At 45.3% G+C, this 20,286-nt stretch overlaps 1 pseudogene; it reads right to left on the reverse strand.

Annotated features, from left to right (window-relative positions):
* LOC144685950 (organic cation/carnitine transporter 2-like) overlaps positions 1 to 20,286 on the reverse strand; it is an 80,341-nt pseudogene that overhangs the window by 20,042 nt on the left and 40,013 nt on the right.

Here is a 20,286-nt window from a genome sequence, read left to right on the forward strand (position 1 = left end):
TGGTTCCTGGGATGAGAAGGATGTCTGATATGGAGAGGTTGAGTAAATTAGGCGTGTTCTCTCTGGAGTTTAGAAGAGTGAGAGGATCTCATTGAATCATATAAGATTCTGATGGGGCTTGATGGTTTGACACAAAGGTTTTCCCATGATTGGAGAATCTAGAACAGAGGTACACAGTCTCAAAATCAGGTTTCAATCATACAGGACTGAGATGAGGAGAATTTTTCTTCACTCAAAGGGTTATGAATCGTTGGAATTCTCTACACCAGAGAGTTGTAGATGTCCCAACACTGAGTATATTTAAGGCTGAGATACAAAGTGTTTTGGTCTCTCAGTTAATCATGGACATAGGGTACAGTTGGGAAAGTGGGGTTGAGGCCAAGGATAAACCATGATCATATTGAATGGTGGACTAGGCTCGAGGAGCTGTCTGCCAAACTCATGCTCCTAATTATTATGTTCAATGGTCTTATGAAAAACTCGCACTATAGAGCCAAATTTTGTGGTTGGTGATTTAAAACAAATTATTTCTATCACAGCAACAATGGTACACAATGTACACATCTTGTGGTCTTCTCCCACCAATGTGTACTTCTCACATTGAGCCTGTGAAGCACATTACATGGCCAGGATTCTCTGAAACCAGTTGCTGTGATGAGGTGCAAAATCCTGCTTCAAGGTATCCCTAGATAAGCTATTGATATCTGTATTTTTTTGTTTGCTAATTATCTTTACATTGTTTAACCTTTTTGAACAATCTACCAATATTCCCATTGCTAAGACAGATATTGAACCTCGCAACAAGACCCTAAAACTTCTTCCTGATGTGTGGGGATTGCTAACAATTTGGAACCTACCCAATTGATGTTGAGGGTCATTTCTGACTCTGTAAACCAGGCTTTTTGCATTTCCTTTGTTTTAACTTTAAATTTTCCAGTAGATTGATTTATATTATTGGTTACTTCTGCTTTCTGTCTTCCATAAATCAAGCAACTTATTGATGTTCTAATAGCAGTTTCATTTCCCTCTACCTCAAAATCATGCTGTTAGAATAACTGGCCCATGTTAAAACCCACTTAAGTTTCAACCCATTGATTTCAGTCTGGCAAAATAGGGCTGGCAATTGGTTCCATTCGATTACTCCTAAGCATTTAAGGTAAAAATTACCCCTCCTGAATGTCCATCATCTCATTACAGTCAAGGAGACATCACTATACCTCTTTATTACACTGCTAATGCCAAACCCCACCCTTACCCTCATTCAAGAAGAACTCACACTTTCTTTACCTTGGTTGGAAGCAGTGGCAGAAGTTAACAGCAATAAAAGTTCTTACCTGTTGCTTACCCAGTTTAAAGTTTCAATTCCTACCTAGCACCATAAAGGAACGTACAGCAGGCTGGAGAGGGACAGGATGAAAAGCAACATCGGCCAGCTTTGTATAAAGTACACAACCAAAGGCAGGGCCATGTAGCCGATTGCAAAAGAAATGCAGAACCCTAGTGCACCAAAAAGAACATGAAAGGATTTCCCAAGACATTCTGATCCTGTATGAAGAGAATAACCAGGTCAAGGACAACAATATTTTCGACTTTCATTTCACTGCCTATTATTGCCACTCTGAAATAAATGATTCTTTTGTCTTCATTTCAAAAAAAACTTTCAATAAAGAAGGTGAATGCTCTCTAAACTAAGTCACAGACCAAGCTGTGTGAAAGATCCTAACTGCAGATATGTCACCACAGCCTAGCTTATGCATCTCCCAGAGGCCATGTTTGAGCAGCATAAATTTTAAATAGAAAACAATGGATAATAATTAAAAATAAAGTAAAGTTTTAAAAGCAAAAAGGAAATCTGTAACAGGCATTATTGGAGATCATTACTGTTGCACCTGTTTCCAAACCTGGACAAAGCTGTTCGTCGATGCTCTGTGCTGACTCCATCCTACCTACTTCAATGTTACCTGTTTTGCTCTGGTATATTATGAATTTTCAGTCAAAACTTTATATTGTAAAACTGAACTCAAAAGGTTGAAAAAGATGGCCCAATGGCCACCTGACTCATTTTATGGATTGAGACTGCCTCAGGAGGGAACAAAAGGAACATTGCGAACTGATGTTGAATGAATGCCTTTTCCTGAAACTAATCCAAGAGGGTATTGCCAAATTGAATGTGTCATCCAAACACAAAGACTCTATTTGTCTCAAACTCTCAACATGTCAAACAACAACACAGGGTGTGTAATCAACACATCATTTGTTCAGGAAAAGGATTTTCAGGTTGTGGATGTTGCATGATGAGGAAGCCATTTTGTTGTCTGTTTTTTAAATCAGCTAGAAGCTATTCTACAGAGCATTTCACTGCAAGCCATCAAACTAGCTGTAAGTCATCCAAGCCGCCAAGGTAATAAACAGGAATACCTTGAAAGTCAGAGATCCTAACAGAGAGAAAGACCCTTTCCAACCTGTTCAAACTTCAAGTTCATCTGAGAACCAACCTCCTGGAAATTCATTAACAAGAAACCTCACAACTTACTGAGAATCCTTCACTTTACCATTTCAACTTTAAAGTATCAACTGCTTCTAAGTAAAATATGGGCTTGCCAGGAAAGAGGCTGAGATAATTATAGATTGTACCCATACATCACTTTTATCTGTCTCTAATCTTTGTGCATTCGAGCGAGTGTGTGAAATGAGTGAGTAAAATGTTGGAGTTGTGTTTTAAAAATCCATGGAAAATGCGTGATACTAAATAACATTCTTTATTTTGAAACTCACAAAAAGCTTCTGCTAGAATTATTGAATTGGGACACTTATTCCAAGGTTAAGAAAACACACACATCTTATAAACGAAAATAATGACCACAGGCAGTAAAAAAGCCCATTACGTAGCCCACCATAGGCCCTCTGACTTTAAGTATGGACTCCAACATATTGACTGCTATCGACTTCTCATTTGTTATCATGTTTTTATGTATCCTAACAATTGTTAGGTAACCAGGCCAATGGAACTGGAGTTTTCCCTGTGTTCATTCTGTTGTGATCCCAGCTGACTTTACAACTGGACAAGCCTGACCCCAGGTTGGAACCCAGCTTGCTAGATCCTAACTTTTATTTTTTGTTTAGATATGTGGAGAGTGGCTACTGAACAGAGTCATAAGTGTCAGCTGATTAACTTTTAACTAAAGAATAAAACATTTATTAAGCAAGGAAAGATGGAGGAGAATTTTCTCTATGTCGAGTGGGCTGAGCCGGAGCCGACGCGGGTGAGCGCGGATCCAATCACTGCCCGTGATCGGGTCCGCACCACCATTTTGTGCGGGCGGGCCAATTACAATTCCCGTGCACAGCGGGAGTGGGCGGGTGGCAGCGGGCACGCTCAGACTGCCAGGTCCAATGGCGACCCGGCGGCCTGTATAAAGGAAGGCCTGGCAGCCTTGGAAAGACTGCTCGCAATGGCTGGGCGAAGGGCTCTGCAGACGGCCAATGGCAGTCACGCAAGTCCGGAGGGTAGGACATCGGGGCAGGCCAGGCCGGAGGGTAGGCCAGTGGTGCAGTGTGCCCCTCGTTTTTCAGACGAGTGCCTAGCTGCCCTCCTGGAGGAGGTGGCATCACGGTGGGAGGTCATTCTTCCGAGGGACGGGAGGCGGAAGCCCCTCCCCGCCTGACCAAACGTGTGTGGGAGGAGGTGGCCGAGAGTGTGTGAGCTCCCATGATGTGGTGCGACGCACATGGCTCCAGTGCCACAATAGCTTCAATGATCTGTGCTCGGGAAGGTTGCCTCAAGCCACTTAACGCAGCCGTCACCCTTTCCCCCCAAAACCACCACCCCCCCCCCCCCCCCCCCCCCACCCTGCCCCACACCTGCGCCAACTCTGAGTACAGTAACGTCACTGAATCCCTCACGGCATGGATCCCTCGCCGGGTGTGCCTGTAGAGATTGCCCATGCCCAGTTCACACTGAGGGGGTTGATCTAGGATGTGTTCTGCATCTGCAGCATGTGTGACACTGACACCCAGAGTATAGAATGAGGTTGAAAGTCAATGATCTGCACCTAGGCAGAGTGCTGGAACTGCAAAGCATGTTGAAGTCAGGGTGCTAAAATGCTGGGAAGGGAGCTTCCAGTTGGCGGGGCACCAATCCATCTTCTGGTGTTTGCGCTCCATGTGCTTGTGCCTCCTTGCTTAGCAAGGAGTCCATGCAGAGCATCACTGATGCACTGAGCCTCATGGCTGAGTGCCATGCTTCCTCCATGGAGAGAGAGGTGAATCTCGTGGAGAGGCACCTCCAGGAGTACAATCAGGTCCTTCTGGGGTGGTGCTCGGACCTGCAAGCCCTCACAGCGGCATTGGCCACAGCTGGTCAGTGCCAGTGTGGGAGATAGTCTGGGCAGCAAATATCCCAGCTCGATGCCCATCCATCTACGGTGAGCAGGGAGGTCCGAAGTGACCTCATGTCGACGCAGCAGCTGCTTGTCGTCTCTGTGGGCTCCTCTCAGGGCACTCCGGATGAGGGCAGCAGCTCCTCCACCCCTCTGCCAGTGACCGTGGCATCCAATAAGGCTGCGGCGACTGGGGAGAAGCCGGCTGTGGAACTGGCCACTCCCTCCCAGGCAGGGCCATCAAATGCTCCGCGGACCATAGGGCGTCCACCAAGGTCATCGAGGCCAACAGGACAGCGCAGTGAGCAGGCTGTCTCAGATGCCAGCGTTAGTGAGGGGACAGCACCTAGACATAGCACCCGTAAGCGTAAATTTAAGGCACCTTAGGCATACCACGGGTTTCTCACTGGTGCTTTTATGTTGGCCCATAGTACTTAGGCGAAGACTTGGTGTGATGTCCAACACCATTTTTGTTTTGCTTTATGAATTTACTTTTGTTTACTCAATAAATTTTGACATGTTACCATGCCTCAGGGTGATTCCTTACTTCTGCAGGTCTACGGTAAGCCATGATGTTATGAGTGAGTACATTGACATTGAGCTTTATTGACAAGGGCCTTAGTTATTATCCAGGCTGATTTAGCACTCAGGTATCGAGTGTGGAGCCTGCAGCCCTGGCGTGTGTAGAAGGTCCATCTGTGGTGTGCTAGCTGAAGGTTCTTTGGATTAAAGCCTCCCGGGTGTCCCTGCCTCCCTGGAGTATGCCCGAGTCAGCGTCTACCCCCTCAGTGTTCTCCTGTGTGTGCTCATCCTCAGACTCACTGCTGGACTCATCGTGTGCATCCAAAGCAACTGCGTCCACGTCTTCCTTGCACACTATGTCGCCCGTTTCCAGTGCTAGATTGTGGAGAGCGCAGCATGCAACCACTATCAGTGACACACGATCTGGGGGGTACTGCAGTGCACCCCCTGAACAGTTGAGGCATTGGAAGCTTGAGAACACCAATGGTTCTCTCCAACACAGCCCTTGTGGAGGCGTGGCCCCTATTGTACCACTGCTCAGCCTCTGTTCTTGGATGGCGGAGAGGCGTCATGAGCCGCCTTTTGAGGGGATAACCCTTGTCACCCAGCAGCCATCCATCCAGCCGGGCTGGAGCACTGAAGAGCCTCAGCACCTGGAGGCATAGAAGGTGAGGGCAGCTGTGACCTTTAGAGCCACTGGCATGGGGTGCCCACCCACGCAGTTTGCAGAGATCTCAGGGCCTATCATCTGACAGATGGAGGTAACTGTTGAGAGACGGAGCCTCCTTTGGCTCTGGACCTCAGACATTTTGAGGTAGCTGCTTCGCCGCCTGTAAACCCTGGCAGCAGGATATTGGCGACTTCTGCGGCCCCTTCCGCCTTGCATTTCCTGTTGGCCCTGCACCCCTTGTGCCTGCGCCTTTCCTCCCAAAGATAGCTCCCCTGGAGGCTAAATGTGGACTCCTGGCCTCCCCCCCACCATTCTGGCTTCCCCCCCCATTCTGGCCCTCCCTCCTCAGAGGAGGTGCCTCCAGTGGAGAGCGCAACTCCTATTCCCAGGCTAAGGGAAGGCTTCCTGAAAGCTGCAGGCCCCAGAAATGATTTCTATTGTAGAGTCCTGACCAAGGCTTTTACTCCTGTATGCTGGTATGAGTTTTGAAGTCTTCCTGCTCACTCAGGCAAGTACAAGTAACTTTCACACTTAAGGCCGTCTAACACCACATTCGTGATCCCACTCACTCATGTTATCCCACCTGTGGATGAGATTTATACAAATGTCTCCTACCCGCCTGCCTGTTGCACCCGTGTGACGTCCTGAAGATCACATGGGTTGGGAAAAATCGAGATCAATTGCTGCCTCAAGGGCCTTAACTGGCCCGCTAATTGATGGCGGGCACGCATCCGAACTTATAGCGCGCCCGCCTTCCCAAATAATGCGATAGCGCGCGGTGACATCAGGACACTCGCCCAATGTCACCACGCATCATTTTACATGCGGGCGTGCAGGGCCTGCCTCCGCACGCCAATGGGAAAATTCTGGCCATGAACTATATTACAATACTCCTTCACCCACAATTATACTTTTGCAGATATATACTAATTTGTAAGGATAACACAAGTTATAAAAACTGTCCTATACTTTAATGTTGACAGTCAGTACACAGTCCATGTAAACCAATTGGCGACCTGTGGTCAGGCACTCTACACTCTGAAACCAAATGACAGATGCCACTCCAAACAGATGCTATGGATCACTCATCAATTCCCCCCAAATGCCTGTTACACCCTGATTTAACCAGTCTCATTGAACTCCGTCTTTCACACGAGGGTTTCTAATCTCCACTCTCCAAGAACTCGCTTTGGAATCTTCTCCCAGACTGACGCTTTCTCTCACTTCCCTTCTGCAAGGGTCCACCTCCAGGGTTTCAAACTCTCCTTCCCATGTCCCCCTCCCCTGGATCACCGCATCCATTCAAACTTCCTTCCATGCACTTTCTTTTAAATGCTCAGCCATGCCAACAGTACACCACTGCTCCACATGCCCAGAGTAAAGATTTATAGACCTTCAGCTGTCTCTTGGGACCCTCTGGCCTCTTGCTTTAAATCTGCTTCCTGCAGCTTTTCTTCCTTTATACTTGAAGCTTGGAACCTTCCTCTGCTCCTCACTCTTAACTTCACTTAACAGGGCCTTTTCCAGGTTCCTATCCTTCCTTTGACTACAAGGTCTTCTTGGGATATTTCCTGTTCCATTCCCCTGGATTTGGGGGGCTTTCTTCTTGAGCTTGGGACTTGTTATTGCCCCTTTGCCCCATTCTCTCTACTTTCAACTGAACTGAAACTGCTTTCAATGTGTGTGTGTGCGCGTATGTGTGCGTATGTGTGCATGTGTATGTATGTGCGCGCGCATGCGTCCGTCCGTCCCTCTCTGAACCCCTGTTGCTAGGCAACAGCATAGTTTTTTCTACTCTTGTGTTTGCTTTAACTTCTCCGCAAGAGTCGTAAAACTCATTAGAAATGCAGGTATACAGACTGCTTGAGACCTACTGTCCCCGTCAAAAATGAAACTAAACCCTAGGTTTCACCTTTTTAAAGTGAACTAAAACTCAACTTGCCCTTTCCTTAACACACAAATAGAGAAATACAAATCAAACTTAAACTTTAAAGCTTAAACTCATTCCTAACACCTACAAATACACACATAGGGCAGAATCTTCCAGTCGCCGTGCGGGGGCGGGCCCAACATGCCAATGTGTAAAATGACGCGTGATGACGTTGGCTGTGCCAGCACACACCATCGTGATATTTCGTTCGGTGGGCACTTGCCGGAGTCTGCTGCGCACCCGCCAAAATGTCAACAGCCTATTAAGGCCATTGAGAAATCAATTAAAGTAGTTAAGAACACTGCCCGTCTAACCTTAAGGCCTTCGCGTTTTTCAGGAAACCTCATCCACGAGTGGGATGAGGTTTCCTGAAGTTTTTTATTCAATAGATAAATTTTCCCACCTTTACAAACATGTCCCAACTCGTGTGACACAGTCACATGAGGGGACATGTTTGAATAAATTTTAAAATCGATTCTTTAACTTTTTTCAGATCCATTCAATCTCCCTGGGGCAACTCCATGCCTCAAGGAGATTGCTGTGCTCTTTCGCACGCATGCACGAAAGAGTGCTGGCCCCAACTCTCCCTCCTCCCCCCGCCCACACAGGTAGCGTTGAGTGCTACCGTCCGCGCATTACGCTGGGCGGGCCTTAATTGGCCTGCCCTCGTAAAATGGCGGCGTGCAGCTGATTGTGGGCGGCGATTGGCTCCACGCCTGCCCCCGCCCCCTCCTGCGCAGCCCGCCCACCGTAGGAAAAATCCAGGCCATAGTTTACGTAAACTATCTCTATTTCCTAACAATTCATAAAGGTCTGGTTAGGCCACAACTAGAGGTTTTGCATCTAGTTTTGGTCACTTTAGCAAAGATGTGAGAATTCTTGGGAAGGTGCAGAGGGATTTACCAGAATTATTCCAGGGCTGAAGTATTTTAACTATGAGGTTAGGTTGCAGAAATTGGGGTTGTTCTCGTTGGAGCAAAGGAGATTGTGGGGAGAGTTGATTGAAGTTTACTAGATTATGACAGGTTTGGATAAGGTAGACAAGTAAAACTGTTCCCATTAGCTGATGGTACAAGGACTAGGAGATATTAATTTGGCCTGCTCCTGCTCCTAATTTGTATGTTTGTATGTAAGGTTTTGGGCAAGAGATAGAGAGGGGATGTGAGGGGATGTTTGTTGTTAGAGAAAACTACCCTCCAATTGACTTGCAACTGCAATTTGAAAATCCCAACAGCCTAGCCTTTGGCCATGTTCACCATCTTCACCACAACATTTCTGCAGCTGTTAGTTTGCTCAACTGTACCCTTACCTTCAACCTCTGATACTAAAGTTTCCAATAATACCATTACTCTCTCCCACCATGTCCATGGGCAAAACATTTTCTCTCGTTGGGCGGGTGTGCGCCCGACCCGAATTAGTGTAAAATGACACACGATGATGTTGGGTGAGCATCCCAACGTCGTTGCACACTCGCACAATATTTTGGTCAGTGGGCTCATGCTGGAGTCGGCAGTGTGCCCGCCGACAATTAAGCGGCCTATTAAGGCCCTTAATCAACTAATTATTTGGAATTTTTCGCTGCCCATTTTTAGTGAAACCTCATTGATGGGCAGTCAGTTTTTACCCCATTTCTTGAATTCTTTATTCAAAAAATGCAAATGCACGCTATCTCTCTTACATATCAAAACTAGTACACATCAAACCACCCAGACTAGCTGGCTTTAATCCAATTAAGACACACCCACAGACTAAACCTCTATTTTAAAAGAAAAATATTTTCCAATAATATTATATACATTAATAGCTTCATGACATCCCCCTCCTTATCGGAAAATGAACTGTCATAATTCTAAAAGATGGCTTCATTTTAATGACCCATCTCACACTATCTCCTATACTTATTACACTATTACATTACCAGATGCATGCATTAACTATATAACTATATATAATATATATACATGCACACAAGTCCTTGGTGTCAACAGAAATCACTCCAGTTCAGAGTCCAGGTTTTTTTTTTGATGTCCCATTTTCCTTTAAGTTTCAAACTCTTGACAATGCATCTGCGAACAGATTTTCTCTTCCAGCAATATTTATATGTAGATTAAATGGTTGCTGTGATATTTTTAAATGTCCCCTAGGCAGCTCGCATGCTCTGCCTAATCTTTCTCTGAAATTGGATACATAACCCAGGAGAGTAGTTTCTGAATTTTGACCCACCAATTTCTTATGAATCAATTTCAGTAGTCCCCTTACCTCAGGACCATAAATTAGTTCAAAAGGGCTAAAACTAGTCGATGCATTAGGAGTGTCTCTAATAGCAAGTAACAAGAATGGAATTCCTGTATCCCAATCCTGTTGATAATCCTGACAGTACACTCTTATAGTTTTTAAAGTTTGATGCCATCTTTCCAAAGCTGCTTGTGACTCCAGATGATAAGCTGTTGACTTAAACTGCTTTACCCCCAAACTGTTCATTACTTCCTTGAGCTGTGATATGAAATTTTACCCCTGATCTCATTGTATTATAAGCCACATCATGTGAAAAATGTAATTAACTCTACAATCTTCTTAGTTGTAATATTTCTTAAAGGTATCGCTTCAGGAAACCTAGTAGACAAATCCATTATTATCAATAAATACTGGTTTCCACTTTTAGTCTCAGGGAGGGGTGCTACACAATCAATCATGACCCTGGAAAAAAGTTCTTCAAATGCTGGTATTGGGATTAAAAGCGCCGGCTTAATCACTGCTTGTGGTTTTCCTGTTATTTGACAGGTAAAACAAGTTCTACAGAATTTGACAACATCCCTATGCAATCCTGGCCAAAAAAAACCTCTGTGTCTTTTCCTGTGTTTTCCTAATTCCTAAATGTCCTCCCATTGGAATTTCATGAGCAATCCTCAGAATCTCAATTCTATACCTTAATGGGATAACAATCTGAAGCACCTCCTTCCAGCTTTCATTTGCTGAGACATGATCCGACCACCATTTTCTTGTTAAAATAGTCCCTCGAAGATAATAATATACTGGAATACATGTTGCTTCTGTTTCTGAATAAGCTTTCTGATATAACTGTTTTAATTGCAAATCATTTTTCTGTAACTCCGCTAACCTCTTTGAATGAAACACTTCAACTGAACTGTCCTTCATTCCTTCCTCCTGAACAATGTTATCAAATACAGTGTCAGCTAATTGGATTTTGACACCTTCTTCTTGCCTTTCAACTGCCTACTTATCTTGTTCTTCCTTATGGGTGTTTGATCTCATTATAACACAATCAGGAAACAATCCAGGATGTTCATTCTGTAACACTTCTGTTGAAAATGCTTCTACAGGCTGCTCAACTACCACAGGCATCACCCATGTTTGCGATCCAGCTATATCAGTACCTAGAATAAATTGAACCCCTGCAATGGGTAATTTTTCTCCACTCCAACTATAATTTCATCATTCTTCCATTTGCTGTTTAAATTTACCTTCCACGACAGAATAGATTTAGCATCTCCATGAACCCCACTTATTATTACCTTCTCCTGCAGCACTTCCTTTGAACAAAAAATATCACTATCCCACAACATTAAGGATTTACTAGCCACTGTGTCTCTTAAAATTTTAACATCTCTACCTACTCCACCCTATATACATGGAAAGACTTTCCCTTCACATACAGTCTTTAAACATTTCTGCAAACTGCTCCCCAGAATTCTCTTGAGTAAACTGTGAACACAATCCCACTTCTTTACCTTTCACTGATTCTCCCTGTTTCATCTCTACACAAACCACTGTTTCTCCTGTGCCTGAACCTCAGAACCCACAGTATTTTTACTTCCAGTGCTTTTCTGTACCCCAACAATTCCCACAGATTTTTCCTGCAATCTCCAACACACTGACTTTGTGAGCCCCACTTTATTACAATGAAAACACCTCGATTTTTGAATGTCACTTCTACCTTCAGCACCTTCCTTTTTATTCTGAGAAAAAACTTCTTGGGAATTTCCAGCTACTCCTTCTCTCCTCTGACTACCTAACTCCCTTTCATCTTCCCACTTTTTTTTATCTTTTTCCAATTTGAAAGGGTGACGGAAAAAAGGTTTAGCTCTATGAACTAATTCATAATTATCAGCTATCTCTGTTGCTTGTCTTACAGAATCAACCCTCTGTTCCTCCACAGGAATTCTCACTACTGAATGGATTGAATCTTTAAATTCTTCCAAAAGAATGACTTTCCTAAGAGCTGCATAGATTGTCTCTATTTTTAACTCCCGTATCTACCAGTCAAAATTCCTTTGTTTTACTCTTTCAGACTCAATATAAGTTTGCCCAGGCTGTTTTCCTATATTCCTAAATTTCTGCCTGTATGCTTCAGAAACCAACTCATATGCACTCAAAGTTGCTTTATTCACCACATCATAACTCACCGACATTTCTTCTGAAAGTGAAGCATATACCTCAAGTCCCCTACCTAACAACTTAGACTGTAATAATAATGTCCAATTTTCCTGTGGTCATTTTATCTGTTTAGCTAGTTTCTCAAACGAAATAAAGAATGCTTCAATATCTTTTTCCTCAAACTTTGGAAGAGCTTGTACAAATTTAAACATACCCCCACTGGGTTCTACTCTGGACATAAATCCTTCCTCACCTACTGACAGCTCTTTTCTAACTGCCAACATTTTCAGTTGGAATTCTCTCTCTCTCTCTTTCTCTTTCCTCCTTCTCCATCTTAACAATTTCTAATTCCCTTGCTTCTAATTCAAGCTTTTTCAGTTCCTTTGCTTGTTCAAATTCAAGCTTCTTCATTTGAAACTGAAGTCTCACTACCTCCAGCTGTGACTCACTAGTGTCAGGTTTCACTTCCAACTGTAGATGCTGTGCTATACTTTTAACTATATCTGATTTCCTAGCCCCCACAGGTAACCCCAATTTTAATTTATCTGCCAACTTTGTTAACTTACTTTTGGTTATTTTCTCCAACCCAGCCAGAGTTATCTCTTCTACTCCCAGACAAGTCTTAGCAATTGCCAAAGCTATTTTGCAGTCTCACCATTTCTAAAATACCTCACCAACTCCTGAATTCAAAGTGCCTCTCATACTCGTAAGCTTAAAATTCACCAATTCCTAACCAATCAAGGAATTAGAAATACAATTTATCCTGGCAAGAGCCCCCAATTGTTATGACCAATGCAGTTGGTAAAGCTGAGTTATTAAAAAACCCCAGAGGGAATCTTTAAACAACTGTCATAACCTATAATTTTAAGTATTATGTTTGAGATGTGACTCTAAATTCAGGAAGCAGACCACCAGTTCTCGAGGTTTTACATTAAACTGACATATGTGGAGAGATTGAGTCAGTTAGGATTATATCCTCTGGAATTCAGAAGAATGAGGGGGGGATTTCATAGAAACCTATAAAATTCTAACAGGACTAGACAGGGTAGATGCAGGAAGGATGTTCCCTATGGTGGGGGGAGTCCAGAACCAGAGGTCACAGTCTGTGGATACGGGGTAGACCATTTAGGAGTGAGATTAGGAGAAATTTCTTCACCCAGAGAGTGGTGAGCCTGTGGAATTCGTTACCACAGAAAGTAGTTGCGGCCAAAACATTGTAAGCTTTCAAGAAGGAGTTAGATATAGCTCTTGGGGTGAAAAGGATCAAAGGATATGGGAAGAAAGCGGAAGCAGGATATTGAGTTGGATGATCATCCATGATCATAATGAATGGCAGAGCAGGCTTGAAGGGCCGAATGGCCTACTCCTGCTCCTAGTTTCTATGTTTCTATGAAATTACTACTATCATAACTTTTAACAAATTCCCAAACTAATCTGCATTAAGGCAACAGAAATCCATAGACTTAACCAAACACCAGGCAAAGCATTTTTACATTATGAATTCAAAATGAGGTTCTTTTCACTTTGGTTCCTGGGGAGACAGTTGGATGCTCACAGCTGCATTGACGTTACATTGCCTCGGCCCTGCACACCCGAAAACTGCTGAAGCACTCAATGGGCACCACCGGCCATTGAATATAAATTCTCATTGTATCTCCAGCCTCTTCTAACAACAAAACGCCTTTCATAGTGCCAATTTTATTCGTAATATAAACATATGGCTTGCTATCTGCTATATAGGTGTCAGTTTTCACCCCACTTAAATGCTCTATTCAAAAAATGCAAATGCACGCTATCTCTCTTACACATCAAAACTATCACCCATCAAAGTACCCAGACTAGCTGGCTTTAATCCAATTAACATACACCCACAGACTAAACCTCTGTTTTAAAAGAAAAATATTTTCCAATAATCTATACATTAATAGCTTCATGACAAGGTGAGAGGGCGAGACATCGCAGACACAGCGGGAGAGAGCACGAGACATCACAGACACAGCGGCAAAGAGTGCGAGACATCGCAGACACAGCAGGAGAGAACGCGAGACATCGCAGACACAGCAGGAGAGAACGCGAGACATCGCAGACACAGCAGGAGAGAACGCGAGACATCGCAGACACAGCAGGAGAGAACGCGAGACATCGCAGACACAGTGGGAGAGAACGCGAGACATCGCAGACACAGCGGCAGAGAGCGCGAGACATCAGACATAGCGGGAGAGAGCGCGGGACATCGCAGACACAGCGGCAAAGAGTGCGAGACATCGCAGACACAGCAGGAGAGAACGCGAGACATCGCAGACACAGCAGGAGAGAACGCGAGACATCGCAGACACAGCAGGAGAGAACGCGAGACATCGCAGACACAGCGGGAGAGAATGCGAGACATCGCAGACACAGCGGGAGAGAATGCGAGACATCGCAGACACAGCGGGAGAGAGCGCGAGACATCGCAGACACAGCGGGAGAGAATGCGAGACATCGCAGACACAGCGGGAGAGAACGCGAGACATGGCAGACACAGCAGGAGAGAACGCGAGACATCGCAGACACAGCGGGAGAGAGCGCGAGACATCGCAGACACAGCGGGAGAGAGCGCGAGACATCGCAGACACAGCGGGAGAGAGTGCGAGACATCGCAGACACAGCGGCAGAGAGCGCGAGACATCGCAGACACAGCGGCAGAGAGCGCGAGACATCGCAGACACAGCGGGAGAGAACGCGAGACATTACAGACACAGCAGGAGAGAACGCGAGACATTACAGACACAGCGGGAGAGAATGCGAGACATTACAGACACAGCAGGAGAGAATGCGAGACATCGCAGACACAGCAGGAGAGAATGCGAGACATCGCAGACACAGCGGGAGAGAATGCGAGTCATCGCAGACACAGCAGGAGAGAATGCGATACATCGCAGACACAGCAGGAGGGAATGCGAGACATCGCGGACACAGCAGGAGAGAATGCGAGACATCGCAGACACAGCGGGAGAGAGCGCGAGACATCGCAGACACAGCAGGAGAGAATGCGAGACATCGCAGACACAGCAGGAGAGAACGCGAGACATCGCAGACACAGCAGGAGAGAATGCGAGACATCGCAGACACAGCGGGAGAGAGCGCGAGACATCGCAGACACAGCAGGAGAGAATGCGAGACATCGCAGACACAGCAGGAGAGAATGCGAGACATCGCAGACACAGCGGGAGAGAGCGCGAGACATCGCAGACACAGCAGGAGAGAATGCGAGACATCGCAGACACAGCGGGAGAGAGCGCGAGACATCGCAGACACAGCGGGAGAGAATGCGAGACATCGCAGACACAGCGGGAGAGAGCGCGAGACATCGCAGACACAGCAGGAGAGAATGCGAGACATCGCAGACACAGCGGGAGAGAGCGCGAGACATCGCAGACACAACGGGAGAGAGCGCGAGACATCGCAGACACAGCAGGAGAGAATGCGAGACATCGCAGACACAGCAGGAGAGAATGCGAGACATCGCAGACACAGCGGGAGAGAATGCGAGACATCGCAGACACAGCGGGAGAGAGCGCGAGACATCGCAGACACAGCAGGAGAGAATGCGAGACATCGCAGACACAGCGGGAGAGAGCGCGAGACATCGCAGACACAGCGGGAGAGAGTGCGAGACATCGCAGACACAGCAGGAGAGAATGCGAGACATCGCAGACACAGCAGGAGAGAATGCGAGACATCGCAGACACAGCGGGAGAGAGTGCGAGACATCGCAGACACAGTGGGAGAGAGCGTGAGACATCGCAGACACAGCGGGAGAGAATGCGAGACATCGCAGACACAGCGGGAGAGAATGCAAGACATCGCAGACACAGCGGGAGAGAATGCGAGACATCGCAGACACAGCGGGAGAGAATGCGAGACATCGCAGACACAGCTGGTGAGAGCACGAGACATCGCAGACACAACAGAACGGGACTCTCCCTATTCTATGAATTTGGAGCCCCTGTTCGGAAACAAATATCAATGTGTGACATCACATGGAAGCAGGTAAGTGAATGACTAGCGAGTATTTCATATTTATCTAAACTGGAGGACTTCAAATGGGGTAAGTAGAACATTTATTGAAATAATAAGAATATTGTGCTGAAACAAGAGCAGATTTATTTTAAAAAAGAGTAAAATTGGTTAAGTAAAATGTAATAAAGATGGCAGGGCAGGCAATTTGTTGTGGCTTCATTGTGGGGAAGCTCGTGGACATCAGTGTGATCCCCGACAGCTACAGGATGTGTCTGTAACTCAAGAAGCTTCGGCTCAGAGTCATTGAGCTGAAGCTACAGACACTGCAATACATCAGTAAGATGGAAAGTTGCCTGGACACTTAGTTCGAAAAGGCAATCATAACCCTTAGGCTAAGGCTGTATGATTTGGTCAGTGGACAGGGACCACAGTGCCATAGCAGTCAGGGTGTGACTGTGAGTGAGGCAGTTGTGGGGACCCAGAAGGTAGACCTGGAGGAGCCTCAGCCCTTGCAATTGTCCAACAGGTTCGAGGTTCATGCAGCTAGTATGAATGAGAGCGGGGTCTGTAGGCTTGATGAGCAAACTGACCATGCACAAGAGACTATTCAAGTGGGTGGTGGGGGGGTACTAAATGGGAACATAGTGGTAGTATGAGACGGTATAGTCAGCAGGATAGATACAATTCTATGTACCTGAGAGCGAGAGTCCAGAAGACTATGCTACCTGCCCGTTGGCAGGATTTGGGATATTTGTAGAAAGTGCTGGAAAAATTCGGCAGGTCTGGCAGAATTTGTGGATTGTAATAAACTTGGTGTACCGGACAGGTTTCTTGCTTGAAACAGTTAATTTTATTTACAGAGCTCCTGAATAAGCTATGTGCTTGAACCAGGTCCATGAGTAGAAAGCTCTGCCCCTAAGATTACCCACGCTTAGGGCTGATTCGTTAATACAATCACGTGATCCCTAAAACAGTAGGAAAGATTTTACTTACAATCAGTACATTCCTCCCCCTTTAATTTTTTTACATCTCTTATTTACAAGAATATCTTAATTCATAACATATACATGTATACACAGGTCATGCAATTATAGATTAAGTCTCTGAGGTGGTTTTCTAACTCGGTTAGAGTGACGTAGCTCTACGACTTGAGATTCTCCCACTGGGAGAATCAGTAATTCAGATGGTGTTGAATCCGTAGTTACATGAGGATTTGTGCGATAGTTGAGAAGAAATCATGAAATTCAAGTTTCTAACGTTCCTTCGGATAACTTCTTTTGAAGTTTTGAAGGAGTGCACTGCTCTTTCTGCTGACACATTGGATGAGGGATGATATGGTGCTGTTTTAATATGTTTAATCCCATTTAAACTCATGAATCTCTGGAATTCCGCATTAGTGAAGGCAGTTTCGTTATCCGAAACAATGACTTCCGGTAGGCCATGTGCACTAAAACATTGGCACAACTTTTCAATAGTTGCACATGATGTCGGTGATCTAACTCCATACACATCCATCCACTTAGAATGCCCGTCGATGATCAATAAAAACATGGTAACTCAAAATGGACCTATATAGTCTACGTGTAGTCTAACCCAGAGTTGACCAGGCTGCTCCCACGGATGCAGTGGAGCTGAAACGGGCAACTTCTGTTGTTGCTGACACTGGAGACAGTGTTTAAGTGTTTAACCATTTTCCCTATATCACAGTCTATACCTGGCCACCAAACATACCTTCGAGCAAGTATCTTCATATTTGAAATGCATGGATGCACACTGTGAAGCTCTCTCAAGAGCAGTTCTCTTTCTTGTGAAGGGACAATGACTCTTGATCCCCACAACAGGATTCCATCTTGACAACTTAACTCAATTTTATGGGCATTGAATGGTTTTATCTCTTCAGAGACTGGTGCATTCAGCCATTCTCGAACTTTGGATAAAATTGAATCCCTATTTGTCGAATTTTTTATTTGCTTCACACAGGCTGGCGAGGAGTCCAGGAAATTCAACACAAGTACAACTTCTTGTGGCACTGGAGCATGTATGATGCTGTCTGACAATGGAAGATGACGGAAGGCGTCTACATTTGCTATATGCATACCCGGACGGTACATAAAGGTGTACTTATATGCTGACAAAATCAAGGCTTATCATTGAATTCCGGCAGAGGCTATTGGCAGAATTGCTTTATCTTCACTAAACAAATCCATTATTAGCCTATATTCGGACACTATGGTGAAGTGGCAACCATGCAGATGTTGATGGAATTTCTTTACTCCAAATATTATGGATAAACCTTTTTCAGGTTGTGAGCACCCTTCTCGGCTACAGAGAGGGCTCTGGAGACATATCCTATTGGCATTTTGGATTTGATTTCTGTCTTCTTCTTCTTGCAGAAAGAGCAGTGCAATCCTTCAAAACAGGAATGAAGTTATCCAAAGGAACGTTAGAAACTCGAATTTCATGATTCCTTCTCAACTATCACATGATTCCTCACGCAATTACGGATTCAACACCATCTGAATTTTTACAGACCTGCCGATAAAGCAATTCATTCACGGGATGTGGGCTTCGCTGGCTGGGCCAGCATTTATTGCCCATCCCTGGTTGTCCTTGAGAAGCTGGTGGTGAGCTGCCTTCTTGAACTGCTGCAGTCCATGTGGTGTAGGTACACCCACAGTGTTGTTAGGAAGGGAGCTCCAGGATTTTGATCGAGTGACAGTGAAGGAACTGTGATAAATTTCGAAGTCAGGATGGTGAGTGACTTGGAGGGGAACTTCCAGGTGGTGATGCTCCTGTCTGTCTGCTGCCCTTGTCCTTCTAGATGGTAATGACCGTGGGTTTGGAAGGTGCAGTTGAAGGAGCCATGTTGAATTCCCTCAGTACATCTTGTAGATGGTACACACTATTGCTACAGTGTGTCAGTGGTTGGGGGGAGTGCATTTTTGTGGATGTGGTGCCAATCAAGCAGGCTGCTTTGTCCTGGACGGTGTCAAGCTTCTTGAGTGTGTGGGAGCTTTATTCATCCAGGCAAGTGGGGAGTGTTCCATCACGCTCCTGACTTGTGCCTTGTAAATGGTGGACAAGCTTTGGGAGTCAAGAGGTGAGTTACTTGTCGCTGGATTCCTAGCCTCTGACCTGCTCTTGTAGCCACAGTATTTATATGGCTAGTCCAGTTCAGTTTCTGGTCATTGGCAACCCCCAGGATGTTGATAATGGGAGATTGAATGATGGTAATGCCATTGAATGTCAAGGGCGATGATTAGATTCTCTCTTGTTGGAGATAGTCATTGCCTGGCACTTGTGTGGTGTAAGTGTCACTTGCCACTTGTCAGGCCAAGCCTGGATATTGTCCAAGTCTCGCTACATTTGGACATGGACTGCTTCAGTATTTGAGGAGTCGCGAATGGTGCTGAACATTGTGCAATTAGCAGCAAACATCTCCACTTTTGACCTTATGATGAAAGGAAGGTCATTGACGATGCAGCTGAAGATGGTTGGGCCGAGGACAAAACCCTGAGGCAATCCTGCAGTGATGCCCTGGAGCTGAGATGACTGACCTTCAACAACCACCACCATCTTCTTTTGTGTTAGGTATGACTCTAACCAATAGAGAGTTTTCCCCCTGTTTCCACTTGACTCCAGTTTTGCTAGGGCTCCTTGATGCCACACTCCATCAAATGCCAAGGGCAGTCACTCTCACCTCACCTCGGTAGTTTAGCTCTTTTATTCATGTTTCAACCAAGGCTGTAATGAGGTCAGGAGCTGAGTGGCCCTAGAAGAACCCAAACTGGGCGTCAGTGAGCAGGTTATTGCTAAGCACTTGCTCGATGTCATCACGTGCTATTTTACGCTCAAGCAGGTCAGGTGCATGCCCGCATGCCAAGCTAAAAATTCTGCCCCATGTTTCTACTGATTATAGATGCTCATTCCAAGTGATTAGAGGTTTATGAAGTTAAGTCGCCGACATCAGGTGCTACTACAGAAAAACTATGCCAAAGCTTTGCTATCCATGGATTGCCGGAAGTAAACATCTCAGATAATGGTGCTGCGTTTACTAGCGCTGAATTTCAAAGGTTTGTCAGCCTGAATGGTATCAACCACATGAAGTCTGCACCATACCATCTGTCATCTAACGGACTGGTGGAAAGAGCAGTACAAACTTAAGGCAGGAATGAAAAAGTGAACAAGTGAATCATTGGAAACTAAACTTGCTCATTTCCTGTTTCACTACAGGACAAACCCCACACTACTACAGGTGCAACACCTGCATAATTACTGATGGGGCACCGTCTTCGATACTTTTCAACTTGGAAGGGAAGGTGGAGAAAAGTCAAGGGAACCAAAAAGCAACTCATGATTTGCATAATTGTGAGTGACAGTTTACTGTT

This window comes from Cetorhinus maximus, chromosome 10, assembly GCF_964194155.1.
Source record: "Cetorhinus maximus chromosome 10, sCetMax3.hap1.1, whole genome shotgun sequence".
Taxonomy (NCBI): Eukaryota; Metazoa; Chordata; class Chondrichthyes; order Lamniformes; family Cetorhinidae; genus Cetorhinus; species Cetorhinus maximus.